The following is a 25794-nucleotide window of genomic DNA, read 5'->3' on the forward strand; positions in this document are numbered from 1 at the left end:
CTCCTGAGCAGCTGGGATTACAGTCATGTACCACCACACCTGGCTTTGAGGGTTTTTTTTAAAAAATCCCCATTCAAGTGCACAAGGTAATGGCAAGTGCACAAGGTGTTACAAGTTTCAGATCTTATAAAACAATTCAGGTAACAACAGCCATCACCAATCATGTTCTCATGTGTTCTTCTATGCTTCAGATATATGTTTTTGCATAGGGTGGCTGTAGGATAGAATTCTGATCAATGTGACTTAGAAGTGCCTGGGAGAATGGCCTTCTTTGAAGTAAAAATCAATGGCTTCCAATCTAATTCCCTGTGTCTTATCAGATTCACATTTTCTCCTTGCTGCTGTTTGGATTATGGATTGATAACTGGAGGTGGGACAGCCAGCTTGTGGCCCACAAGGAGTAAAGATGAGCAAAGTGCCTAAGTATAGACGATATGAGAGAGAGTAAATAGAAAAAAACTAGTACCTCATTAGATCACTGCACAATTTCATCACTTTTGTGCTTCTACGTATCCATCATGTTCATGACACAAAGTACATGCATTATCTTTTGATACTATACAGCGGTCTTTTCTTAGTATACCTGAATGCAAACTAATAGCTGCAGAATGGGATGCAATATTATATTTCAATGGCACCGATGTTAAGTGTGTGAGCATCATCTAATACCCAACTTCATTGTATTTATTTTCACAATTGACACTCCGATTTCCACTCTGCACAGGTTGGGTAGAAAGAAAGCATGGACTGTGAAAGAACTTAGAGACTTCTAGACTAAAATCAGGGTGTAACTTTTGTGGTTGAGATGCTCACTGCCTCTCACTGGCAAACTGCTGGTTCACCTTTCCCAGCGCCTCTCACAGAGCCAGAACCACATGACAAGACTGACGAATGGGCTGAGCAGAAGTGCAGGTGGTCCCGGCCACCTGTGATTCAGCTTCCATGGAAGGACACCCATCTACAGTTGATGTAACCTAAATTGGGGTTATAGTTTTGTTTGCTCCCTGAGTTACTGGGGCTGTGGGTAACCACAGCACACACCCTGATTCTGCCTAGTACACTTTCCCAAAGGCATCTTCATCTCAAACATCTAGACTGACAACCTGACATTTAACATCATCTCCTTCCCACTGCCACTAACCTAGGCCTGGAAAAGTACAACAATCTCTGTCTCCCCACAGTAGCTTCTCTGCACCATGGCCCAGTAATTCCTCTATATTATAGAAATGGCATCCCCTTCCCTGATGCTCAGACTGCATTCCCCGGGTCCCCATCTCATCTCCATCACATTTGTCTATAAGGTGACACCACCTGTAGCTACTCTAAGACCTCAGAGTCATTAAAGTGGGCATATTTCCAGTATTCTCCCCACATTTCAAAACTGTTTTTTATATTTTCTTTCAGCACGTCCCATCAACCTAAGAAAGATCCCACCATCACGTCTTATCTGTCTCCACATCTGCCACCGTGCTGACTGCCTGGCTTAATGCTCTGGACCATGGGACTACTTTCCCCTTGTCTGAATTAAGTGGTCAGACTTTTGTATTTAAAACTTGTAAACGGACTCAAATGCTCCATTTAAAAACTATTTCTCATTGCCTTGGAAAAATTCCAAACTACTCCGCAGAACCGATAGAATTGTGTGAGGCAGCATGGGGTGGGGAGAGCAGTGAGGAAGCTGCAGCCATACAGAGCACAGGCGGGGGGGGGGCGGGGCTGGGATGCATGTGTAGCTGGGGATGAAAGTTAAGAGCAAGTGAGGAAGAGGAGATCGTTAGGATATAAAACAAGAACTTCTTTTCCTAAAGTCAGAGAGTCAGTTGTGAAGCCTGCAAAGTACTCTCTTTGAATGCAGAATTAATTTTGCCTCACCTTTGATCTTTCATTATTTTATCCAGAAGCACAAACTCTAATAAAAATATTTTACTCCTAATTTTACAGCATATATTACACACCCTGCTCTATCCTATGTATTTGTTCACTTCATATAAATGTCAAAACAACCCCTTGCCTTGCAAGGCCTCCCCATTTTTCATTCAAATGAACTGTCCACCAAACAGATGATGGTACTTATAAAAAGGGAAAAGGACAACTTTTAAGTGGCTTAAATAGTGTTCTTTAATTGAGAAGAAAAAATGAATTGTACCAATTAAATTAAATGTAACTTAGTACACTCACTGTGGAATTACATCTTTAAATATCTGAATATCATGAAATTTTATAAAAGCATTATTAAAATCCATGAGCAGGTTATAGAAACAATACTTTCTGAATGCTGGAACAAGTAAATCATGACAGTTCTTGCAATGAGTAACAGGCAAAAAACACACACACAGTATTTGCAGTAGGAAATTCTGAATAAGGAGCCATGATATTTTTGAGAAATGAATTCAGTGTAGAGAAAATATATTTTCTTTCAGAATCTGTGAGGTTTCTGGTTTCTAGTTTGCTAGTATACCATCAACTCTTTTAAAATTATATGTTTTGTTTCAATAGTTTCATTTTCCTCCCTTTTTCTCCCTCTCCCTCTCCATTTCTCTCTCCCTCTCTTTCTCTCTTTCTCTCTCTCACACACATTCACACATACAAATAACTTCCTCCATAGTTCTTGTAGTCCTAAAATTTATCTTTAGATTGATATATTTGTATTTTGTTAGTGTAAATCAAAACCAAAAGTCTGTGTGTATTTTGTAGGCCCAGAGGGTAGGCATGTAAAAAGGAAATTATGGGATAAAATGTTGTAAATAGTCATACCTGATTAATAAAGATACCGATTATTATTGTACTCATAAAATTTGTGTTATAACCATCATTATGCCACAGAACTTACAAAAATGGTAAAAGAATTTAAAAAACTTATGAGATAAACATTCTCCAAATTATTTGGAGTTTAATACCACTGGGAATAAGAATTGCTAGAAATATCACTGGACTGTATTACCCAATCAATAGTAATTATTGCCGTAAATAATACTACCTACAACTTTGAGCAAGGTGGAACAGGCTAAAATTTGTGGCAGGATAATATGTTATTGTACATACAACAGTATTAAAACATCAAAAACCATTCAGTTTTATTTATTATAACAACCCAGTTCATACATAGACTGAAGAAAGCATTTTAAAATGCACTGTATCTTAAATGGCTAGTATAGAGATTGCAAACGCTCAAGAAGCGTTCTTGCTCTCCTGATACCGTGATATGTGTGAAAAGTGTGCTTCCTTTATTTTTTAAACTAAGGCTAAGTATTTAGAAAATTGGATTCACAATAATGCCATGTCCAACCAGAGGAGTTTTCTGTACCTATTTCTGATATTTGTAAAGATTTCTTTATTGCTACCATATCCACAAATACTTATTACTTCCAATTATTGCTACTATGAATATATATTAATATCTATATATTAAAGCAATGGCTAGACTCTTCTTCTAAATGAGTAACTGGTAAAAGCATTTATTTCTAAAACTCATTGTTCCTATCTGATACTTCAGTGAAGAAGAATGATACCCTGAACACCTAACTTATACATGACCTATAACACTGTTATAAGTCAAAGAAAAAGAGCTTCTCTATTCAGATTTTCATCTTACACTAACTTATACATGACTTATAACACTGTTATAAGTCAAAGAAAAAGAGCTTCTCTATTCAGATTTTCATCTTACACTCTATGTTTCAGTGCTCTTAACCTTCCATGAGAGAGTTGATGTGAATGATGCCAACCTAATATAGAATAACCTCTCATATCTCAGAGGTATCAATAATCAACCACATGCCTTTACATAAATAGTAGAAATGAAAGAATGGCATCAAATTTAATTACATCAATAGTATTTGTTCAAATCTCAAATACTATCATTACAAAAAATATACATTGAATATAGTTATACCCACTGAAACATCAATCTTTTGTTCCTTTGACACATACAATTAAATTATCTAATTCCTTTGACACATACAATTAAATTATCTAATTATCTTTATAATAAGCATTCCAATTTAGAGTAATTTGTAAGAGTGTTAGTGTGTTAATCCTTTCTAGGGTGATTCCTCTGATTTTTATTTAGACATAATTTTTGATTAAATAAGTTCCCACATATATTGCACCTATAAAATTGCTTCCTAGTATAAAGTCTCTGTTGTTTTCTAAGGTGTATATTTTGTACAAACGTTGTTCCACATTTATAACATTTTTTTTTTTTTTTTTTGAGACAGAGTCTCGCTCTGTTGCCCTGGCTAGAGTGAGTGCCATGGTGTCAGCCTAGGTCACAGCAACCTCAAACTCCTGGGCTTAAGCGATCCTCCTGCCTCAGCCTCCCGAGTAGCTGGGACTACAGGCATGCGCCACCATGCCCAGCTAATTTTTCCTATATATATTTTTGATTGGCCAGTTAATTTCTTTCTATTTTTAGTAGAGACGGGGTCTCGCTCTTGCTCAGGCTTGTCTCCAACTCCTGACCTCGAGCGATCTACCCGCCTCAGCCTCCCAGAGGGCTAGGATTACAGGCATAAGTCACCATGCCCGGCCTCATATTCATAACATTTTTAAGAGTTCTCTTCTACAGGAACATCTATCAAGTAAGGTATGAGCAAGAGTTAAAGATTTTGCTATCTGGGCCGGGCGCGGTGGCTCACGCCTGTAATCCTAGCACTCTGGGAGGCCGAGGCGGGTGGATCGCTCGAGGTCAGGAGTTCAAGACCAGCCTGAACAAGACCCCCGTCTCTACTAAAATATATATATATATAAATAAATTATCTGGACAACTAAAAATATATATAGAAAAAATTAGCCGGGCATGGTGGCGCATGCCTATAGTCCCAGCTACTCGGGAGGCTGAGGCAGTAGGATCGCTTAAGCCCAGGAGTTTGAGGTTGCTGTGAGCTAGGCTGACACCACGGCACTCACTCTAGCCTGGGCAACAAAGTGAGACTCTGTCTCAAAAAAAATAAAAATAAAAATAAAACATAAAGATTTTGCTATATGCTTTACATTTGTAAATTTTTTCCTCCAGTATAAATACTGTGGTGTTATCTACGGTATATATTTTGGACAAAGACTTTTCCAAAATTATTACATGTATCGGGCTCCTATCTGGTAATAATTCTTTGATGTTGAGTAAGGTATGAGCACCATTTAAGGGTTTTGACATTTTCTTTATACTTGCAGGGTTTGTAAGTGGTATGAATTCTCTTGTGCTTAGTAAGGTCTGATCCAAAATTAAGGTTCTGTCACATTTTTTACACTTGTAGGGTTTCTCTCCAGTATGGATTATCTGATGTTGTGTAAGGTGTGTGCACTGCCTAAAGCCTTTGCCATATTCTTAAAATTTAAAACAAATTCTCTTATTTTGTGTAAGGTTTGAGTGCCAGTGAAAGGCTTTCACACATTCTTTACATGAGTAGGGTTTCTCACCAGTATGGATTTTATGACATGTATAAGGGTTTGGTACTAGTTAAAGGCTTTGCCACATTCTCTACATTTGAATGAGTTCTCTCCAGTATAGATTTTCTTATGTCTATGTAGATGTGATGACTGATTAAAGACTTTTCCTCATTTATTACATCTGTATGAATTTTCTCCAATATGAATTCTCTGATGTTGAGCAAGTATTGGGGACTGATTAAAAGTTTTACCACATTCATTGCATTTGCAAGTCCTCTCTTGAATATGGATATTTCTTCAAACTAGACAACAGTTTGACGAGAGCATTTAAAAACATTTATCAAATGCTATCTTCTTGGTAGAATGTGGACATGTTCTTGCCTTGTAGACTTTGCTACCTTTTTTATTCCAGGGTAAAAGCAGCTCACTAGGCTCAACCCCAAAAGCTTTAATGACAGCAGAGTAGGAGGACCCCACCCCTTTTGGGGGCAACCTCTCTCAAGAGTGGAAAATCCCTGGCATGCTTCTGGAACCCTAGGATTTAAAAAAGAAGTCTGCAAAGAACCACATCAAAGACCCACAAACAAAAACAAACCTGAGTCCTCAAATATCTGTAGTAGGGACCTTGTGCCCCATGTCTGAGTTCTCAGGGGTCACCTTCTCTTGAAATCACTTTAATGTAGAGCAAATCAAGAGGACTTACCCTCTTTGACAATAAAATAGATGCTTTCTACTTCTCATTCTCTTGTACCTTCTCTGTTACTGGTCCTGCAGTTTTCTCTGTGGTTACAGATCAAGTTCTGTCAAGAAGCCAGTTACAAATGTAGAGGATGCAGGCTGGCTGATCAGACATGAGAGGATAGGATCAGACCATCTAGAAAAAGTAAATTGCTAAAAGTTTCTCTAGCGTCCAAAGGGGATTAACAACACGGGGTGAAGGCAAAATATAAATAGTAGAAAGGTAACCAGGATGTGGTCATGGAAAAGGGGTTCTCTAACTTACTGAGGCTTAATGTTAGTTTGCCATCATCTTGCATTTCTTGTGTCCACCAGATCAGGCTGCTGGGAATCCGCAGTCCTGGCTGTTATGAACAGCACCAGAACTGTCCCTGTAGTAGGGAAACCATCTCTCCAGGATGCAATTTGTGTGAATCATCAGGTGTCATTGTGGGTGGGGACTAGAGTACAGGGGACTAGAAAGCAGGGCTGGGAGAAGGACAGCTATAAATAATGAAGTAAGACAAATGCGGTGGCTGAAAACCATGGCAGCATCAAATGGACAATAATCTGGAAGGAAGAAAGGAAGAATTGGGCAGGAGATCTTCAAGGTAGAGTAGTGGGAAGGAAGGACAGAGAAGGTAAACAGGTAGGGTAGAAAACAGAAGAAGTTGGACAAATATGGAGGCTACACTGAAGGCCAGAAGATTGAGATGAACGGGGAGGAAGGAGGGCTGGGTAATAAAAACATAAAGAAACAGAATAAGGCAGATGTTAGGGTTGAGAAAGAAATGCAGAATGTAGCTTTCTTGCTATTTTTTTCCAGTATGAGCTCTAGTTACTCACTTGTCCAAAGGAGTCAAAATGAGTAATGGGATATGCTCACACTTCCTTCAGCATTTCTCTCACACCCAGCCGTCATGTCAGCCCATTACTGGACACCGATTATGACGTGTACATTTCCCTCCCTCAGGTCTGGTCAGTAGGACCAAACATCCAGGAAAATGGTTCCAAACTAGGTTTAGGTTCTGTCAAGAAGCCAGTTACAAATGTAGAAAATGCAGTATGGTAAATAGCAATGAGAAGAAATGGGGCTATAATGTTACTCTCTCTTCCTTAACTACCATGTAGCTTTGCCCCTTATCCGGCAAAGGCTGATCAAAGGGCTAGGAGAGAGTTAGGGGCTTGGTGCCTAAGGGAATGGTTCTGAAGCAGCAATTGAAAAAATGGATGAAAGCATGTGGCCCAGTTCTTCAACTTATTACATTTTTCAAAGCCCTTCACATCATGTTATCACTGTGTAAATATGCCTGATTAGAGAAGAGATGTTATATCAACTTTACCAATGAAAACGCTGGAGACCCAAGGAGGATCTATTATAGGCAAGGCAGTGGGTTACAAAGCAGGTAGGATTAAAACTTGGGTCAAAAGGAGGGAGCAGGGCCGGGCGCGGTGGCTCACGCCTGTAATCCTAGCACTCTGGGAGGCCGAGGCGGGTGGATTGCTCGAGGCCAGGAGTTTGAGACCAGCCTGAGCAAGAATGAGACCCTGTTTCTACTAAAAATAGAAAGAAATTACCTGGCCAACTAAAAATATATATAGAAAAAATTAGCCGGGCATGGTGGCACATGCCTGTAGTCCCAGTTACTTGGGAGGCTGAGGCAGTAGGATTGCTTAAGCCCAGGAGTTTGAGGTTTCTGTGAGCTAGGCTAATGCCACGGCACTCACTCTAGCCTGGGCAACAGAGTGAGACTCTGTCTCAAGAAAAAAAAAAAAAGGAGGGAGCAGGTAGAAAGGAGGGCAAAATGACACCAAGTGCTGACCAGAAGCATTTCCTCCTCCTATCCCTCCAGACAAGATCCTGTAGGGGATTCTCCAGAGCAAAATTTTACTTTTTGTAGCTTACTTCTTGGTCCCTGTTGTCTTTGGTTGATGCTTTACTTTGAACTGGAACCACAAACATAGGGCCAAAGCTGGTAAAATGAATGAGTGTGTGATTATTAGATTTGAACTTCTTGCTCACTACCTGAGATGCCTAACTTCATGTCAGAAGATGAAGGAGGCTACTGCATTCTCCTCCTTTCATTTGTGTCATGTAGCAACCCTCTCTGCTTAACATTCCTGGTTTCTTTGATCACAATCTAAATCATAAGCCCCTTTTGTACCAAATTCTCTCCTGGATTATTACTATAATATTCTGATTTTTCTCCCTTAACCTAACATCCTTCTCCTCCCATATGACACAGAACTTTCTGTTGTATTCTCTGGAAATCAAGCCACATGATTAGGAAACTTCTCTATTTTGTTAGACTTCTTCTTTATTGACAGTTTCTACCATCTACTGGATTTCCCTTGAGGACTTTGCTGCCTTGTATCTCAAGTAAAGAGAACTCATTCTCTCAGACTCTAAAGCACAAAGGTGGAAATGTGGTTTATGCACTGTCCTTACTCCTTCTGATTTCTTGAAGATCATTATTCCTCTCTTCCTGATAAAATGTATGTTGCTGCTTAGAAGCTCGTGCTACCCACCACCGTTTCCCTGGCACTGCCACCTTCAGAGCTCCTGGATGCCCTCCTGTGAAAACTTTCACACTTGTCTCAAAGTTTTATTCTTGAATCCATCATCCTGACTCCAATATTCATTTAGATGGCATCATTCAATTCTCTGGGTTGCCTGTGAATCCTACCCAAACCCGATCTGTTGACTTTTGGATTTTTTTTTATTTATGAACTTGCTTTTGTTTATTTTCTTCTCTATGGAAACACAGAATAAGGAGTTTACACAATTTCTAAGACAGGGGAATGCAAGGGAGCAGAGGGGGGTAAAACAGGTGTGTATAAGGGATAGGGTCAGGACATGGGAAGGTGTTATTCTCTTTAATATTGTCACCCTAAAGTCTGAGCTCTCCTCTTACCTTTGTACCTTCCCTTATTTGGAGAGCATTCAGAACCAGAAGCTCCTATCTTTGCAGCTATGCTTCACCCCTCTGTCCTTGGCATTTTCACCCACCTTTATTACCTACTGTTCCTACCCAGGGCACCATAGAAGACAGTGACTTGGGCGCTTGTAGCAAACAGAACTATAAAATTTTGAGTTGCTCCCTCCAAAAAAACTCCCGATTAGACTCAACTTTTTCCATAAAGCTGCTAAAATGGAGCATGCGTGGAGGGAGGGATCAGTGGGTACAGGGAGAGAGTGACTCCCTGCTAGTAGGCAAAACACCAAATGCCACATTTCCTTAGAGTTTACTGCTGTCAACAAAACCACAACACTTAAGATATTTTTGATTTATCCAAAGTGCTGTATCAGCTGTGGGGACTCTGTCCTTTCCTTCTCCTGACAGGAGGAGAATAAACAACAAATGAAGCATGCTCAGATGGCTCATTTCAATCCTCCCACTCACACAGCCTTCATATCAGGTCAGAGAGTGGATGGGTTACTTTCACTTCACTTTCACTTGGGTGAGAGACTTTGCTACTTGTTCCAGGGAGCCTTCTCATATCCCCTAAGCATGCCTCTGAAGAATCTTTCTACTTTCCTTTTATACAATGTTATATTACATTAAATAGGAAATGTCTAATTTTGACTCAAAAGTTTAGTTTTCTATATCTCAAGCAAGAAGCAGTATAGTTAATCAAAGTATGCACCGAAACTATCAACACAGTTTTGCCATCTTGTTTTACTGCCTGTTTATGCCAGCAGCAAAGAAGCCTGGAGAGCTAGTGGTGATGAAATCACAAAAGGTGTTTTCCACAGCTTGTTGAGAATTGAATATTTTCCTTGCAACAAGTGGTCCAAAGCCTGGAAGAAGTGGTAGTGAGGTCTGGCGAATATAGTGGATGACAGAGAGTTTGAGCAGCATTGTTTGTGTGACATGTGGTCAAGCATTGTCTTGCCAGAGGATTGCTTGTATCTGTTGACAAATCTCAGCTGCTTAACTGTAAGCATCCTCATCATTTCATCCAGCTGGTTGCAGTAGTCATCCACTGTAATCGACTGACCAGGTTTCATGAAGCTGTAGTGGATTATACCAGTGCTGGACCACCAAACAGACACCATTAGCATTTTCTTAATGAATATTTGGTTTTAGACTGTGTTTTAGCACTTCATCTTTATCCAACCATTGTGCCAAATGGTTGTGATTTTCAAAAAGTACCCATTTTTCATCACACGTAACAATACGGTGTAGAAGTGGTTTGCCTTTATGTTGTGACAACAAAGAAAGGCAAGCTTTTAGATGATTGCTCTTCTGATGTTCATTTAATTCATGTGGTACCCATCTATCCATTGTGTTTACCTTGCTGATTTGTTTCAAATGGTCCAATATTGTTGGAATAGTAATGTCAAACCTTGCTGCTAATTCACGTGTGGGTTGAGATGAATTTGTTTCCATGCAACTTTCAGTTCATCCTTATCCGCCTTGGTCTCAGGTCACCCACTTGGCTCATTTTCAAGATTAAAATCATCAGAATGGAACTTCTCAAACTATAAATGTATTGTGCATTCGTTAGCCACACCCTTCCCAAACTCTTTGTTGATATTTTGAGCTGTCTGCACTGCATTGGCTCCACAACAGAATCCATATATGAAAATAACTCAAATTTTTGACTTATCCATGGTTTCATAAAAATTGTTCCAAAAAATTTTTGAAAGAAAATCACAAGCCAAACTATACCTTTGAAAGAATGAAGATGTACCTTCATAATAAAAATAAAACAAGAAGTGTCAAAGTGAAATGTCAGAGATGTCAACTATCAAACTTAGTACTTAAGGAAATCAGACATTTCATACTTTATAACCTTAATATCTTAGAAATCCACCCTCCTCATCAAAATTGTCAAAAATGTGAAGCTCTTAGATTTTTTCCTATTTACAAGCCAACAAGTTATACTATCAGTGTTATAGAAAAGCCAGATCCAAGAGAGAGGTGAGGTTAAATTGAGTGAGGCAATGACAGGTGACAGCAAATAAAAAGAACGATAAGACAACATTTGAAGAATAAACTGAATTTTATTATCCTACTGGAAAAAAAAATAACTAGCCTCACAACATCAATTCTGAATGGATTGTGAAACCAAATTTTAAAATGTCTTTAAAAAAAAGAACATCTCTATGATCTTAAAATAGAAAAAAAAATCATTAAATGAAAGAAAAGGCATTTAATACTGGGGGAAATAACAAATGAGATTGTATTAAATTTTAGAATTTCTCATTGAGAGAGAGAGAGAGAGAGAAGGGAGAGGGAGAGAGAGAGAGAGTAGAGGGCAAAGAAAGGACTCCTATCCAACATACATAAATACTCCTACAAGCCCATACAAAAAATATGGCTAAAACAATGGAGGATGGTTAAAATAAAACAGCATAGTCCTTCAAAAAGAAGTAACTTAATATCTTAAGAAGTGTAAAAAAATGTTCAACATTTTTAGTAATCAGGGAAATGTAAATAAAGCCTGATATAATCACACAGCAACCAGGAGACAAAGTACAAATAACAGAAAATACCATGTTAGCAAGCATGTAGATACACCAGGAAACATACACTGTTGGTGGGTGTGAAAAGTGGTACAAACATTTTTGAAAACTGTTTGGCATTTTATTTATAGATGAAGAGATGTAAACATATGACACAAAAATTTTACTTTACATATGTTCCAAACAGAAACTTGTATGTGTGTCACCAATATATTTTCTAGAATTTATATACTGGCACTGTTCCTAACAGCCCCAACTAAAGCACACTCACATGTGCATCAGCAGTGGAGTAATTACATTAGTTGTCTGATATTTACACAACAGAATTCAATGCTAAAAAATGACCCACAACAACATGCAAAAATACAAATAAACTTAAAACAACCTATGCAATTTAAAAAGTCACGTCCTAAAGAGTTTCTGCTTCATAATATTTACATGAAGTATAAAAGAGGTAAAAGTGACATCTGCCATTAGATGTCACTATAGTGCTCACTGTTGAGTACAGTGACTAGTTGAGATCATAAGAATATATCTGTGGGCTAAAATATCCTTAAAAAAAGCCTCTTACATAATTATGCCAGAGATGTTTTAATATTTCATTGTGCTTTCCACTTATGACCTGTGTATTTACCTTTAAATATTTTAAACACTTGAGAATTTTTTAAAAGTTGAAGAAAGGTAAATAGATTAATGTAATATTGTTCATAGGGCATAGGTATTGTCACTTGACACCGTGATTAGTGTTTCAAAGAAAGCTTTAATTTCTAGGTTTCAAACTAAGATAATAAAAAAATAAGAAAATAGAGCAGGTTATCATGAAGAACACACTCCAAATAAAGTCATTGTTATATTTAACAAAAAACAAACTAATAATTCCTATTAAAGACAACATACTTTGGCTATATTCAGTTGGATAATTTAAAGATAAATTAACAATCACAACAGTGATATAACTATCAAATATAATAGACTTTATGGCAAAGCATTTGCCATTATTGTAATTGGTATTATTTTTACATTGTTCATGTGTAATTTCCAATGTTATTGCTTGATAGATAAGAATAACCTGATTGTCACCAACACATGCAAATACATACACTCATAAACACACACATTTATACTTACACAAATGCATTTATCTGTGTGTACAGTTTCTTGAAATGAGAATATTTCATAGTTGTGTTTACAATTCTATGAAGATGAGTGAATAAACAACTGAATGTTGAAAAAATACACACAATTCACATATTTCTGAGAAGCCCAGGGGTTTGTATTACTTACCCAGGCAATGCAAAGCTTCCGTACATTGGAGTCTCTGCTCCTGAGAACAAGCGGCTGACAGTTGGGAAACCTTCACTGGTTATCAGGGAGATGTGCACCATCAACTGACCAGGATTATTAAAAAGATCCAAACAAACCTGAACGATGAAGGAGAGAGTGTAAAATGATACAAAAGTGCTCACCAGAAGAAGTTTTAGTAGCTCTGGACTCAGAGAAGGATCTAGGGGAGAAATTAGTCATATGTATGAATTTGACCTGTTACTTGTGCCTGTACAGAATAAAAATCATGGAGCCACTCACCCAGGGCATGGTCCCCAAACATAAAGCACCAGGGAAGGATAACAATGTTGCATGGAGTGTCTCCAGCTTTGCCAGGATGAACAATAGAGCAGTATCCCGAATCTTCTGTCTTTGTGATTTTCTGTTACTTCCTTTGTCAGTCACATACATGGAAAAAATAATATTTACCAAAATTTGGAGGATCCATCACAGGAATATGGAGGAGCCAACATAATTGGTAGTTTTCACTGTAAGCCCTGTAGTTTTCACTGTAGTTTTCACTGTAAGTTTTCACTTGCCCACCTGGAATTCCTCAGACTGACTGTGACACCTTGGAAGACACTCAAGAGGAAGGTGGTACCAGTGAACACACCCCTGCCCACTCTGCGAACATAGAAAAGTAGTTTTTATCTAAAATCACTGAGGGAATGTTTCCACCCCAAAGCTGCCATTGTCAGTAGAACTCATCCAGAGAGAGGGAACAGGATTTGGCTATAATAATAAGGTGCTTAATAATCAAGTCTGTGGATCTTAATGAGTGAAGTAAATCTTTACTGAGTAAAGTAAAAAAACATGGTAAAAAAGATAAAAATTTTCCAGGGTTCCAAGTATGGCCTGTGTTAGGACGGTCATTCCCGTGGCCAAATCCCTGACAGCCATTCTTCAGGTCCCACAGACGGATATTTGCCTTCAGAGCCAGAGGACTTGCAGGGGAACATGAGGCATGGGCTACATTGAAAATATCAACTAACATGCAACATTCTCCACTGACCATTAGTGCCTACTCAGAAATATTACTTAAATTTTCTCTAATATTAACAGGTTTCCAATATGTGCGTGTGTACCATTTAAAGTGTACTTGCGATGTACACTTGCATTGCCATCAAGGGCAGGCATGTGGTAACTTTGTTAGTTCTCACTAATGTATGAGGCATCTGCTGCCATTATAATGATGGGAAGGATTTAAGCACAGAGAGGGCAAGTGCTTTGTCTAAATTCAGACACTGGACAGCGGTAAGTGGAAACTTGATCCTGTCTGGGCTGATTTCAAGGAGTGGTTTTACCCACCGTGCTCTACTATCAAAGCTAGCTACCTGAATTCTTTCAATTGTCTAGATACATATTTAGTTTTGACTTTACACCTTGCCATTATATCTCACGCTGGGGATATTTAATTTTATATTTCTGGGTTGAACAAGTTTCTATGAATGTGTAAAAAAGTATTCCAATGATAAATATTAATTATGAATATACCTTTACAATTTTAGATAAAATGTAGATACACTGATGGCAATATAATATCCCAAGAACCTGCACCATGATTAAGTTGGATTTAAAGACTACAAGATTGCTTTTGTTTTAGGATGGCCACAGAAAGACTCATTTTGTCTTATGCCAGGAACAAAAAGACAACAGCAACTATGGCAAGAACTATTACACAATCTCATATCATGTCCTAAACAATGGGACATAAAACACTAGTACATGATAAAATAGTGTAGGGTAGAAACTAAATTATTACGATTTAAGTTTATATACTCATCATTTAATTATTGTGCAAATAAAACAATTTACAAAAAGGTGAGGCTTGTGAACAATATTAACATTAGACAAATATGGAAAATGAAATCTGTGAGGCATGGAAACGTGTGTGTTTTATAAATTGAAATGGTAGATTTGGGAATTGATATTAGAAGTTTTTAATCTAGACAAATAATCACTTCATACATTGAGTTAGGGAGGCAGCATTGAAGGCAGAGGTTACATTGAGTAACTCTATAATAATGGATTTCAGAAGTGGGATGAAATGAACATCCTGGTGACACATCGTCCAGCAGACACACTGTGGTTTAATGAAGATAGATGAACCAAGCACTCCTTACCATGGTGTGAGAGGTGATGACGAAGGTGCACGCAGTGATTCAGAAACACTGAAGCCAGGACTCCCGATGTCTTAGCTGAGAACTGCGCTGCTGCTGAAGGCTGGGAGCCAAAGCATCGGGTTCTGGAACAAGAAAGCAGGGGAGAGGATGACAGCCACCTCTCACCCGGAGGGCGAGGAAATAAAGCGACGATTTAAAATGAAAACAAAGCTTCACTACAATGAAAGTCTGAATATTAAATTAGCTAGACAATTAAATTAAAAAGGCCTACATGATGATGAGGAAGATGAAGAAATGTTAGAGAGTGCAGATGGGGAAAGCATGAATACGGGAGAGTCAAATCAAGGATCTACTACAAGTGACCAACAGCAAAACAAATCACAAAGTTCATAGAAAAGATTTCTTTGATACTGCAATTATGTGTTAGATACAAATGTTGTTACTATAATACACTGCTTCTTATTCTCCACAAATCGTGACTTAAGTCCCAACATGCATACCAGTTATTATATAGTGACAAGAGTTAAATGATAACCTTACAGACTGAGTAGCCTGAAAATGCCTAATTGGTACATACATTCTTGTGTCTAGTGCTTCACCACAAATACAGTGTGATGTCATCAGTCAAAAACTGCATTACTTTTCATATATATTATATACAGAAATTATTTTACAAACCTGTTCATGTAATGGATTATTTTGGTACTGATAAAAATTGAGATACAAATACTTGACTAGAAATGAAGCCACCACTAAACCAAGATACACAAGACTTTCCTGCATTTTATTTGAGAAAAGAAACCAAATAATTCATACTATGTTAGAAGAATAATGTACATTTGTCATAGTATACATTATTATATTTTCTTAAAGCTGGGCCTATTTAAGGTTTTTAAATTTAAAAATGTTCAGGCTTACTTCTGTAAACAATCATATCGCTAGTTATACACAGTTCTCTCATCTTGCAAAACAAACCCTTATTTGGTTGTTGTCTAAAGTCTAATGATGTCAAAGAAACTAATAATAGCAACTTAATTGGCAAGCTATAAATCAGGTGTAGAAATTAAGCAGTTGAACTCTATTTTCTACCTACTGTACTGCTGCTACTCAATCTATATTCTTCATGTATTAGAAGAACTAACAGGCATTTATGGTCAAATGAGAATTTCATTATTGCAGCAAATGACAGAATATGTGTGAGGAAAAGAATTTCTAATGTCATGACACTCTTTATGATCTTTTAAAAGGTAAAGGATTATGTGTGTATGTGTGGAAAGGAGTAGGAAGTGAGCAGGAGGTTAAGACAGGTGCTTAAAGGAAATACTGGGATAGCTACATTAGAATTATATTTATTAAAAAAAAAAACTGATCTGAAGTCTGCCCAGTGTACAAAAAAACAGAAGAGGAAGAGGAAGAGGAGGAGGAGGAGAAGGAGGAGGAGGAGGAGAAGGAGGAGGAGGAGGAAGAAGAGGAAGAAGAGGAAGAAGAGGAAGAAGAGGAAGAAGAAGAAGAAGAAGAAGAAGAAGAAGAAGAAGAGGAAGAGGAAGAGGAAGAGGAAGAGGAAGAGGAAGAGGAAGAGGAAGAAGAAGAAGAAGAAGAAGAAGAAGAAGAAGAAGAAGAAGAAGAAGAAGAAGAAGAAGAAGAAGAAGAAGAAAACAACAGCTATCTTCCACTCGCAAGTTTATGGTAATATCAGTAACGTCAAAATAAATGAAAAGTGGGAAAATTAAAAAAAAAAGTAGAAAGGATGCACATAACTAAAATCAGAAAAAAACAGATATATCAATACGGATTTAACAGTAATAAGAAGGATTGCAAGAGAGTACTATGAACAACTGAACAGTAACCACCTTGATGACCTCAATAAAATGGAAAATTTCTAGAAACACACAGCCTGCCCAGTATCAATCATGGAGAAATAGAACATTAGAATAGAGCTGTAACTAACTAGTAAGCAGACTGAATCATTCATTACTCTATTTCTCTGACAAAGGAAAGCACAGGACCAGATGGCTTTACTGGTGAATTTTACCAACATTTAAAGAATTAACAATAATATTTCTTAAATTCTTTGAAAAAGTTGAATAGAACTCAACACATCCTAACTTATTTTGTTAAGGTCAGCATTGCTCTGATACCAATGCCGGATAAAGTCACTACAAGGAAAGAAACCACAGACCAATGTCCCTTATGAATAATGATAAATAAACCCTGAATAGCATGCTATAAAGCCAAAATCTGCAGGATATCAAAAGGATTATACACTCTGACTAAGTGGGGTTTATTACTGAAATGCAAAGTTCGTTGAAAATATGAAAACCTATCAATGAAATATACCACATTAACTGAACAGAGAAAAAAACAGGCATGATGATCTCAATTGATATAGAAAAAAGAATTTGACAAAATTCAACACACTTTCATGTTAAAATCATGCAACAACTAGATGTAGACAAGAACTACTTCAACTTAAGAAAGAACACGTATGGAAAACTCCACAACTAGAATCATACAAAGTGGTAAAAAATGAAATCCTTTCCTATCAAATCAAGAACAAGACAAGGATGCCTGATTTTAACACTTCTATGCAGCATAGTACTGGAAGTCATAGCCAAATAAATTAGGCATGGAAAAGAAAAATAAAGCACACAAATTGAAAAGGTAGTTTTGCAAGACATATCACAAAATATCAAGGAAATGCAAACCAAAATCATAATGAGATATCACCTTGCCCCAATTAGAATAGCTATAATCAATAGGACAAAAAAATGGTGTGAATATGGATAAGCGGGAAATTTTATACACTGTTGGTGAGAATGTACATTATTACAGCTATTAGTAAAAACAGTATGAAAGCTCCCCTAAAAATTAAAAATAGAACTATCATATGATCCAGCAATCCCAATGCTGGGTATATTATCCAAAGGAAATGAAATTAATAAAGTTGAAAAAATCTCCACTCATATATTTACTGCACCACTATTCATAATAGTTAAGAAATGGAAACAACCTAAGTGTCCATCAGTGGATGAATGGGTAAAGAAAATGTGGTATTTAAACACAAAGGAATACTATTTAGCCATAAATTGACTAATTGCAGCAATATGGATGAACCTGGAGAGCATGACGTTAAATAAAATAGCCAAGCACCAAAAGATAAATATTGTATGTTCTCACTCATATATGGAATCTAAAAAAGCTGATGTCATAGAAGTAGAGAGTAGAATGGTGGTTACTAGATGTTAGCGAGGGTAGGGGAGAAGGATGGGGAGAGATTGCTCGATGGGTATGAAATTACAGTTTGATGGATAGAATATGTTCTAGGGCACAATAGAGTGTTCTATGCACAGTAGGGTGACTTTGACTAATAGTTTGGTATTTATATTTTAATATAGGTAGAAGAGAGAATTTTTAATGTTTCATCTCAAAAATTAATAAATGTATGCGATGATGGATATGCCAAATCCCCTAATTTGATCATTATATAATGTATACAGGTATCAAAACATCACACTGTATCCCATAAATATATATAATTATTATATGTCAATTAAAAACAAAATAAAAAAATAAAACTGAGGTTTTCTGCAATATACTCAGTGCCTACCACTTATTAAGGGCCTACTGTGTGCCTGGTGCATATTAAATGCTGTGTATGTCCCGTCTCGTTTAACCCTTGCAACACTCGGATGAGGTAGATGGCGTCCTCTGCATCACCTTTACAGAGAGATGAGTGATTGTTCTGAGGTCACCAGAATAACCGGCCGTGCTGGGGCTTCCACCTTCCATCTCTGTGCCTTAGGCCCAAGGTAATTCCTGCTCAGGTCGAGAATCTGCCCTATTCCTGGGCTTCCTGGAGGGACAGACAACTTACAGTACTGGGTCTACAGCTTCTCTCTGTGCAAACAACCATCATTCCTATATTAGGAAGGGGATTGTCTACACTGGAGAGACCTGATTGACCCCAGGAGCAGTTCAGAGTGAGATCACCTTCGGTATTCAGGAACACCAACCATCACAGGAACTGAAACTCACTTCTGGGGGTCCACGAGTCTTCAGCTGTTGTTTTAGTATCTCTGCTCTGCTCCACTCCCAAGGGTCTAGCATAACCCTGGGTGGGCTCGCTCCCCTTGCTCCTGAACTTGCAACTAGGAATACATTTTTTTTTATTTAAGGACTATTTATTTTGTTAAGCTCATTTTAATATAATGAGCAAAAATTACTCTTTTTTTATTTCAGCTTATTATGGGGGTACAAAAGTTCAGGTTATATATATTGCCTATTCCCCCCCCGTCCCCCCGAGTCACAGCTTCAAGCTGTCCATTCCCCAGACAGTGCGTATCGCACTCATCATGTAGGTATACACCCGTCCCCTCCCCCCACCCCCACCTAAGCCCGATACCCAATTGGTGTTATTCCCAAATGTGCTCTTAGGTGATGATCAGGGAAACCAATTTGCTGGTGAGTACATGTGGTGCTTATTTTTCCATTCTTGGGATACTTCACTTAATAGCATGGGTTCCAACTCTCTCCAGGAGAACAAAAGAGATTCTATAGCACCATTATTTCTTATAGCTGAGCAATATTCCGTGGTATATATATACCACATTTTACTAATCCACTCATGAATTGATGGGCATTTGGGTTGTTTCCACATCTTTGCAATTGTGAATTGTGCTGCTATAAACATTCAGGTGCAGGTATCTTTGTCATAGAATGTCTTTTGTTCTTTTGGGTAGATGCCCAATAATGGGATTGCTGGATCTAATGGTAGGTCTACTTGAATCTGTTTAAGGTACCTCCATATTGCTTTCCACAGGGGTTACACTAGTTTGCAGTCCCACCAGCAGTGTATGAGTGTTCCTGTGTCTCCACATCCACGCCAACAGGTATTGTTTTGGGACTTTTTGATAAAGGCCATTCTCACCGGAGATAAGTGGTATCTAACTGTGGTTTTGATTTGCATTTCCCTGATGATTAGGGATGATGAACATTTTTTCATAGGAATACATTTTTAAAAATTTCCTTTAGAAGGGCACAATCCCAGCAAAGCCGTTGGCCAGCTCAAACCTTAGTGTCTTGTGCTATTGGTTTTAAACTGCACGTGGCACATCCCACCCATAGTGGGTTATGTGGCATTTGTTTATGTCTAAATCGATTGCCCATGTGATTTGGAAAGACAGACTCGGGGCTTCAGGCAGGACGTGCCCTTCCACATTTTAATTGCTCCCATGAATGACTGGATAATCGCATTCCTGTGAAAGATCCCTGAGAAAATGCTCAAGTGTCCCAGCAAAACAAAAGAGAGTCTCTCCACTGTTTCTATTCCTGTCTGGCTCTGTTGACAGCGATTGAATACTCTGGGGAAAAGAAAACCTGGTGGGCGCCTGGGCCTGGAAGAATGTTAGAAAAGTTGGGTGCCCTCCGGGAGAGGTGTTGGTGAGCTGTTCTCATTAGAAGGAGAATGTGTGGCTGCCACGTACCCCTCATCATTCTCAAACATCTGGGCCTCCCGCCCTCATCCAGGGGCGACCTGTTGAAGGCACAAGAAGATGTGGGGCTCACACGGGGGGCTGGCAGCTGTCACCGCCCCTAAGAGCCTGCCCCCGGGAGCTGGGCGGGGAGATGGGTCTAAGCACACGCTTCCTTGCCAGCCTTGTTACAAACCTGCCTGTGAGAAGGCTTTCTAAACTGCTCGGCTGGTTTTAAATGGAGACTTTCTAAAGGTTTAGCTGAGCTTGTGGAGTCAGCTGTGACTCATCCCCTGCCTGTCCTGGTGACCCACTGATCTGAACAAGTAGATGCTTCTGTGGGGAAAGAAAAAAAAGAAAAGGAAAAAAGAAGATCTGCCCTCCCTATTTACTTTTCTGGTGGTTTCTATGCTTGATTGTCAAAATTACTGGGGAGAAGAGCCAAAGCAGCATTTTATTGTGTGCCCATGGCTTCCGGCTGAGCTCAGGTGTTGGCGTTTCTGTTTCTGATGGAGAAAAGATTTCTTCTTGTGTCCAAGAGTCACAGGTGGTCCGGGCAGGGATGGGGCCAGGGTCGGTGGATCAGGCCGCAGGGTGCCTGCTAAGGAGAGCTCGGCACCGTGGGCTCTGGAGTGGTGCAGGCAGGGCTGGGCTCTGAGCTCACTGGAGCACAGTGCCTGAGATGCACCTCGTGCTGCCCAGTAGGTGTCATGTCTTGAATGAGGTCACCAGGCCCAGGGTCTCAGGGCTGTTGTAAAGTTGGGTAATGGGACCAAAGTAGAAGTTTTCAGGACCAAAGCAGTGGTTCTGTGAGTAGTTTGATAACCCAGAATCAAGTGTCAGCAAGCTCAGCTTTCACACGCTGGTGCCTACCTCAGTGAAGAGTCTTCCAAGGGTTCATCGCTGCTGCAGTGGTCTGGGATGTGCACTAACTTTCATTCTGATGCACTAAGTCTGCCCCTCCCGGTGCGTTTCTGTTGTAAAGGGCTTAGAGTTTGGGCTTGGGGGTAGCCCCAAGTTCTTCCTCCCTGAACTGGTTTCATCGTCACTGGACAGAAGTGACCAAGGGCCCAGTCCACGAGGATGTAAGGACACCAAATGACTCTCTTTGCCTCTCCTGCTCTCCTGACCTTTGCAGGAGAAGAGTGTGTCTCGGGTGGCCCACTGGTTGCATGGAACAGACTGAACTGAGCCCAGCTGACCTGCCCCTGAAGAAGGGCCCACCAGGCCCCTGTGGGTGCAAAACATCAAGGTTGTAGACAAATGAAGTTCGCACACCCCATGCTGACACCAGCTGTAGGAGGGCAGAGGGTAGCCCCCACTGAAGCAGGAAGTGCTGCACGGGCCAGTGATGGCACCTCTAATCCATGGATGGGTGACATGACCCGGTCATTTGATCTCCCTTTTTGAAGTGGGGTTTTAAAGGCAAATGACAGCATCATTTGGGTGATTGACCCAGCTATTGAAAACCGGTTTAAGCAGATTTGCTTAGTCCTGGACAAGATGGGTGGACCTCACCGCTCTTTGGCACCCAGCCATTAATCTGTACTTATGGCCACTTCTTGGGGGGAAAGCATGGGAGACAGGCCACACTGCCTGAATCGTGAGGCCTTTTGTCAGGCAAACATTCTCAACAGCAGTCAGCAAGCAAAAGGCGTTTTCCTGAATTATGGGAGGCAAAGTCCATTAAGCACAAAACTGTGGTGCAATACTGGCTTTCACAGTTTCCTGGGAGGTAGCGCCTGTGATTACACATCTCATGAATTTGCCTACACAAGAGTTAGACAGTAAATCCTGAAATTTCTGGAGAACTGTCTCCTGCTAGTTTTTGTCAATCACTGCTGCTTGGAATTCAGACGATCTCCGTGCTACGATCTCCGTGGTAGCACATCACCCACTGCCTGATGATGCCACCACGCCGCTGTGTCCACTTCTGAGCAAAACGGGTGCTCCACAAATGACATAGGATTTTTGTCCTTGTAAAGCTTTCTTCTAATGTTGGAGAACCTGCATGCACATGATTTTAATATATATCTGATCCCAGGGTCCACTTCATTGTACTCATGGAACTAGACAAATCTGAGTTAGATTCTGAGTCTGCCACTTATAAACTTGTGACCTTAGACAAAGTATAAAACCTCTCAAAGATCTGCATAAATTAGACCATTTTTACTTGCAATTCTTCCAAATCAGAATTATAGACTGCAAGGGATTTACAGAAAGAGGAAAACCCTACTTGGCCACACTCACCCATCCATGGTTTCACTCATTCTGTACTTCTTTCCGTCTGTTCCTTCCATCCACTCATCATCCCTGTCACCCTTCATCTGTCTCTGCATCCACGCTCTGTATGCTTATCCTTTCCCAGGAACTAGGTGAGGTACAGGATAGAAGGAAATGAATAACATTGAGCCCTTAAGAATTGTCCTGTAAAAACTATGTATCTTTGCTGGAGAAACCTGAAATTCCTCAGGTATGTAAAATTTGGGGGAGGAATGGAAGGGCCAGCAGCAGCTGCTGAGAGAGGGGTCCGCGGGCTCTGGGGGTTCAGGGCTGGGTGGTGTCATGGGGCTCTCGTGGAGCTGTTGCAGGTGGGCAGAGAGATTCCAAATCCTGGGTTGCCATGGGCAGCAGGAAGCCCGGCCCCCACTGCCCATTTGGACAGGGGCTCTCCTGGAAGCGCGATTGGAGATTTACGGGTGTCGCGGGCACCTTCTTGCTGAGCGGTCTCTGGTAAAGCTATAGAAGCTGTGGACCTTAGATCGCAGCCCTCTGTCAGAGACTCTGAGGCTGCCAGCGGGGGCTGTGAGCCGCAGGAGGCCATTCCCGACTCCCCCCAGCACAGCCCCAGGCCGCAGGGGCCGCCCTGAGCCAGACCTGGGCTGAGCGTGGTGCTCCTTCATTTCATGCTCTGCTCTGCTAGAGGGACTCCAAAGCAGGGCGCTTTGTGTCCCTGGGTTTTACAAACTGTTTCCTGGAACAGCTCTTGCAGTTTTCACTTACGCTTTCTTTTTCCTGAGACCCAGCTGCGTGCCCACAGGCCTGGGCCAGTGGTGTGGGCAGCCAGCTCCCTGCAGAGTGTTTGTTACCAGTTCAGTTTGCATTTGGCTGTTTATGCCCTTAGAAAATGAGGTTTCTCAGGAGTCACAGCAGCTCTGGAGAGGTATGCTGTGTCAGTCCATCTCGCCGTGAGCAGAGCATGCCCAGACACGCCTAAACCCCAAGGCTTGCTTAGGTTAACTGGCTTTATTTTATTTATTTATTTATTTATTTATTTATTTATTTATTTATTTATTTATTTATAATTTTGTTGTAGAGATGGGGTCTCACTATGTTGCACAGATGGGCTCAAGTGATTCTCCCACTTCGGTTTCCCAAACTGCTGGGATTATAGGTGAGTACCACTGCCACCGGCCTTTAACCTGCTTTAGACTGGCAATTTGATTGGCTGGTAACAGGTGTTCTTGTCAACTTTTGTGGGGCAAATTAGAATTTTTGTCTTAGCAATTGCATGACAGAAGGCTTCCTATCAGATAGTTTACCCATTTTATATGTTCTTTAAAATTAGCATCACAAACATTAGCAAAATAATAACTTGATGACTCAGTCTCACTGACACTGAATTTCCAGGCCCCTAATTATGTTCTGTTTGGGCTGAACTGTGTCTCCCAAAAAGATATGTTCAAGTCCTGAATCTGATACTGTGAATGGGACCTCATTTGGAAATAGGGTCATTGCAGATGTCGTTAGATAGGATGAGGTCACACTGGAGTAGGGGGGACTCTAATCCAGTACAACTGCTTATAGAGAGAAGAAAACACCGTGTGAAGGCAGAGACACACAGGGGACACCACGTGAAGATGGTGGCACAGATTGCAGAGACAGACGTGTCAAGAAGCCAGGGGGCACCAGGGATCCCTGACCACCATGAGAACTTGGAAGAGGCAAGGAAGTTCCTACCAGAGTCTCAGAGCATGGCCCTACCGACACCTTGGCTTTGCACTTCCAGCCTCCAGACCCACGAGAGAACAAATTTCTGTAGTTTTAAGCCACCTGATCTGCGTTACTTTGTTGCTGCAGCCCTGGGACACTGATGCCGCCTTTACCAATTACACTCCCCTGACTAGTAGAGTCTGTCGCCACTGAACATAGAAGGACGCTGCCCTCAGAGAGGTCAGCAGGCTACTCAGTGTCACCCAGCTTGTGTCCCTGCACAAGGCACCTGGCCTATTTGCTACAGTTCTGGCCGTGTTGCTTTGTTTTGTTTTCTGATTGTCAAAAGATACCATTCCACAGGTTTGTGAAATACGTGATGGAAATGATGACAATGATTAAACAGAGCGTTGAGGTATAATTTACAGACATTAAGTGTTAAAATGAGTTTGGACAAGCACGTACATCCATAGAACCCAAATCATGTACAAATAGGGAAATTTTCTGTCATCCAGAGAATTCTCTCATTCCCAATCTCTGTCAATGCCAAACCCACACCCAGGCCACCACTGCTCTGATTTCTGTCACTACCAGTCACCTTTGCCTGTCCCTAACCTTCATAGAGGAGAAGGCCTCTCATCCATTCTGCATGTGTCTCAGATCGACCCAGGTTGTCAAGTATTTAAGGAGTTTGTTCATTTTAATGCTGAGTAGTAAGTCACAATATGAATACGCTGCAATTCGTCCATTCGCCTAGTGATGGACATTTAGGTTGTTTCCAGTTTGGGGCTATTATGACTAAAACTGCTATAAATAATCACAGTAGACTTGTGGATATTGTTTCATTTATCTTAGGTAAATACGTAGGAGTGGAATTGTTGGGTTACACAGTAAAAGTATGCTGAACTTCATAAAGCAACTGAGAAGCTGTTTACAAAACAGTCTGTGAAGCCTCATGGAGATGGAGGCCTGGCTGGTGCTGTGCTGTGAGGGTCGGTCCCTTTCCCTGCCCAGGCACGGCATAATCTCGGGGACAAATTTACATGACTGCACTTGGCTTGGTATCTTGCTGAACTACATCCACACACACAACAGGTCCTCTCGGGCAGAGGTTTTCCCTGTTGTGTTTTGTAGATGTCTCCAGACTTTCCTATTAGACTCATTGAAGGGACAAAGGGAAAACTTCATTTACAAATACAGTTTTACTTAAATATAAAATTCATATTTAAATTTAAATTATTACTATTATTATTATTTTTTTGAGACAGAGTCTCGCTCTTTTGCCCTGGCTAGAGTGCCATGGCATCAGTCTAGCTCACAGCAACCTCAAACTCCTGGCCTTAAGCGATCCTTCTGCCTCAGCCTCCCG

The 25794-nt window shown here is 40.2% G+C and overlaps 1 pseudogene; it reads left to right on the top strand.

The window, feature by feature from the left end:
• Positions 1–15414, top strand: part of LOC123649056 — a 16664-nt pseudogene extending 1250 nt beyond the window's left edge.
• The last annotated feature ends 10380 nt before the right edge of the window (positions 15415–25794 follow it).

The sequence above is a fragment of the Lemur catta genome, chromosome 13 (genome assembly GCF_020740605.2).
Source record: "Lemur catta isolate mLemCat1 chromosome 13, mLemCat1.pri, whole genome shotgun sequence".
In the NCBI taxonomy this organism is placed as follows: Eukaryota; Metazoa; Chordata; class Mammalia; order Primates; family Lemuridae; genus Lemur; species Lemur catta.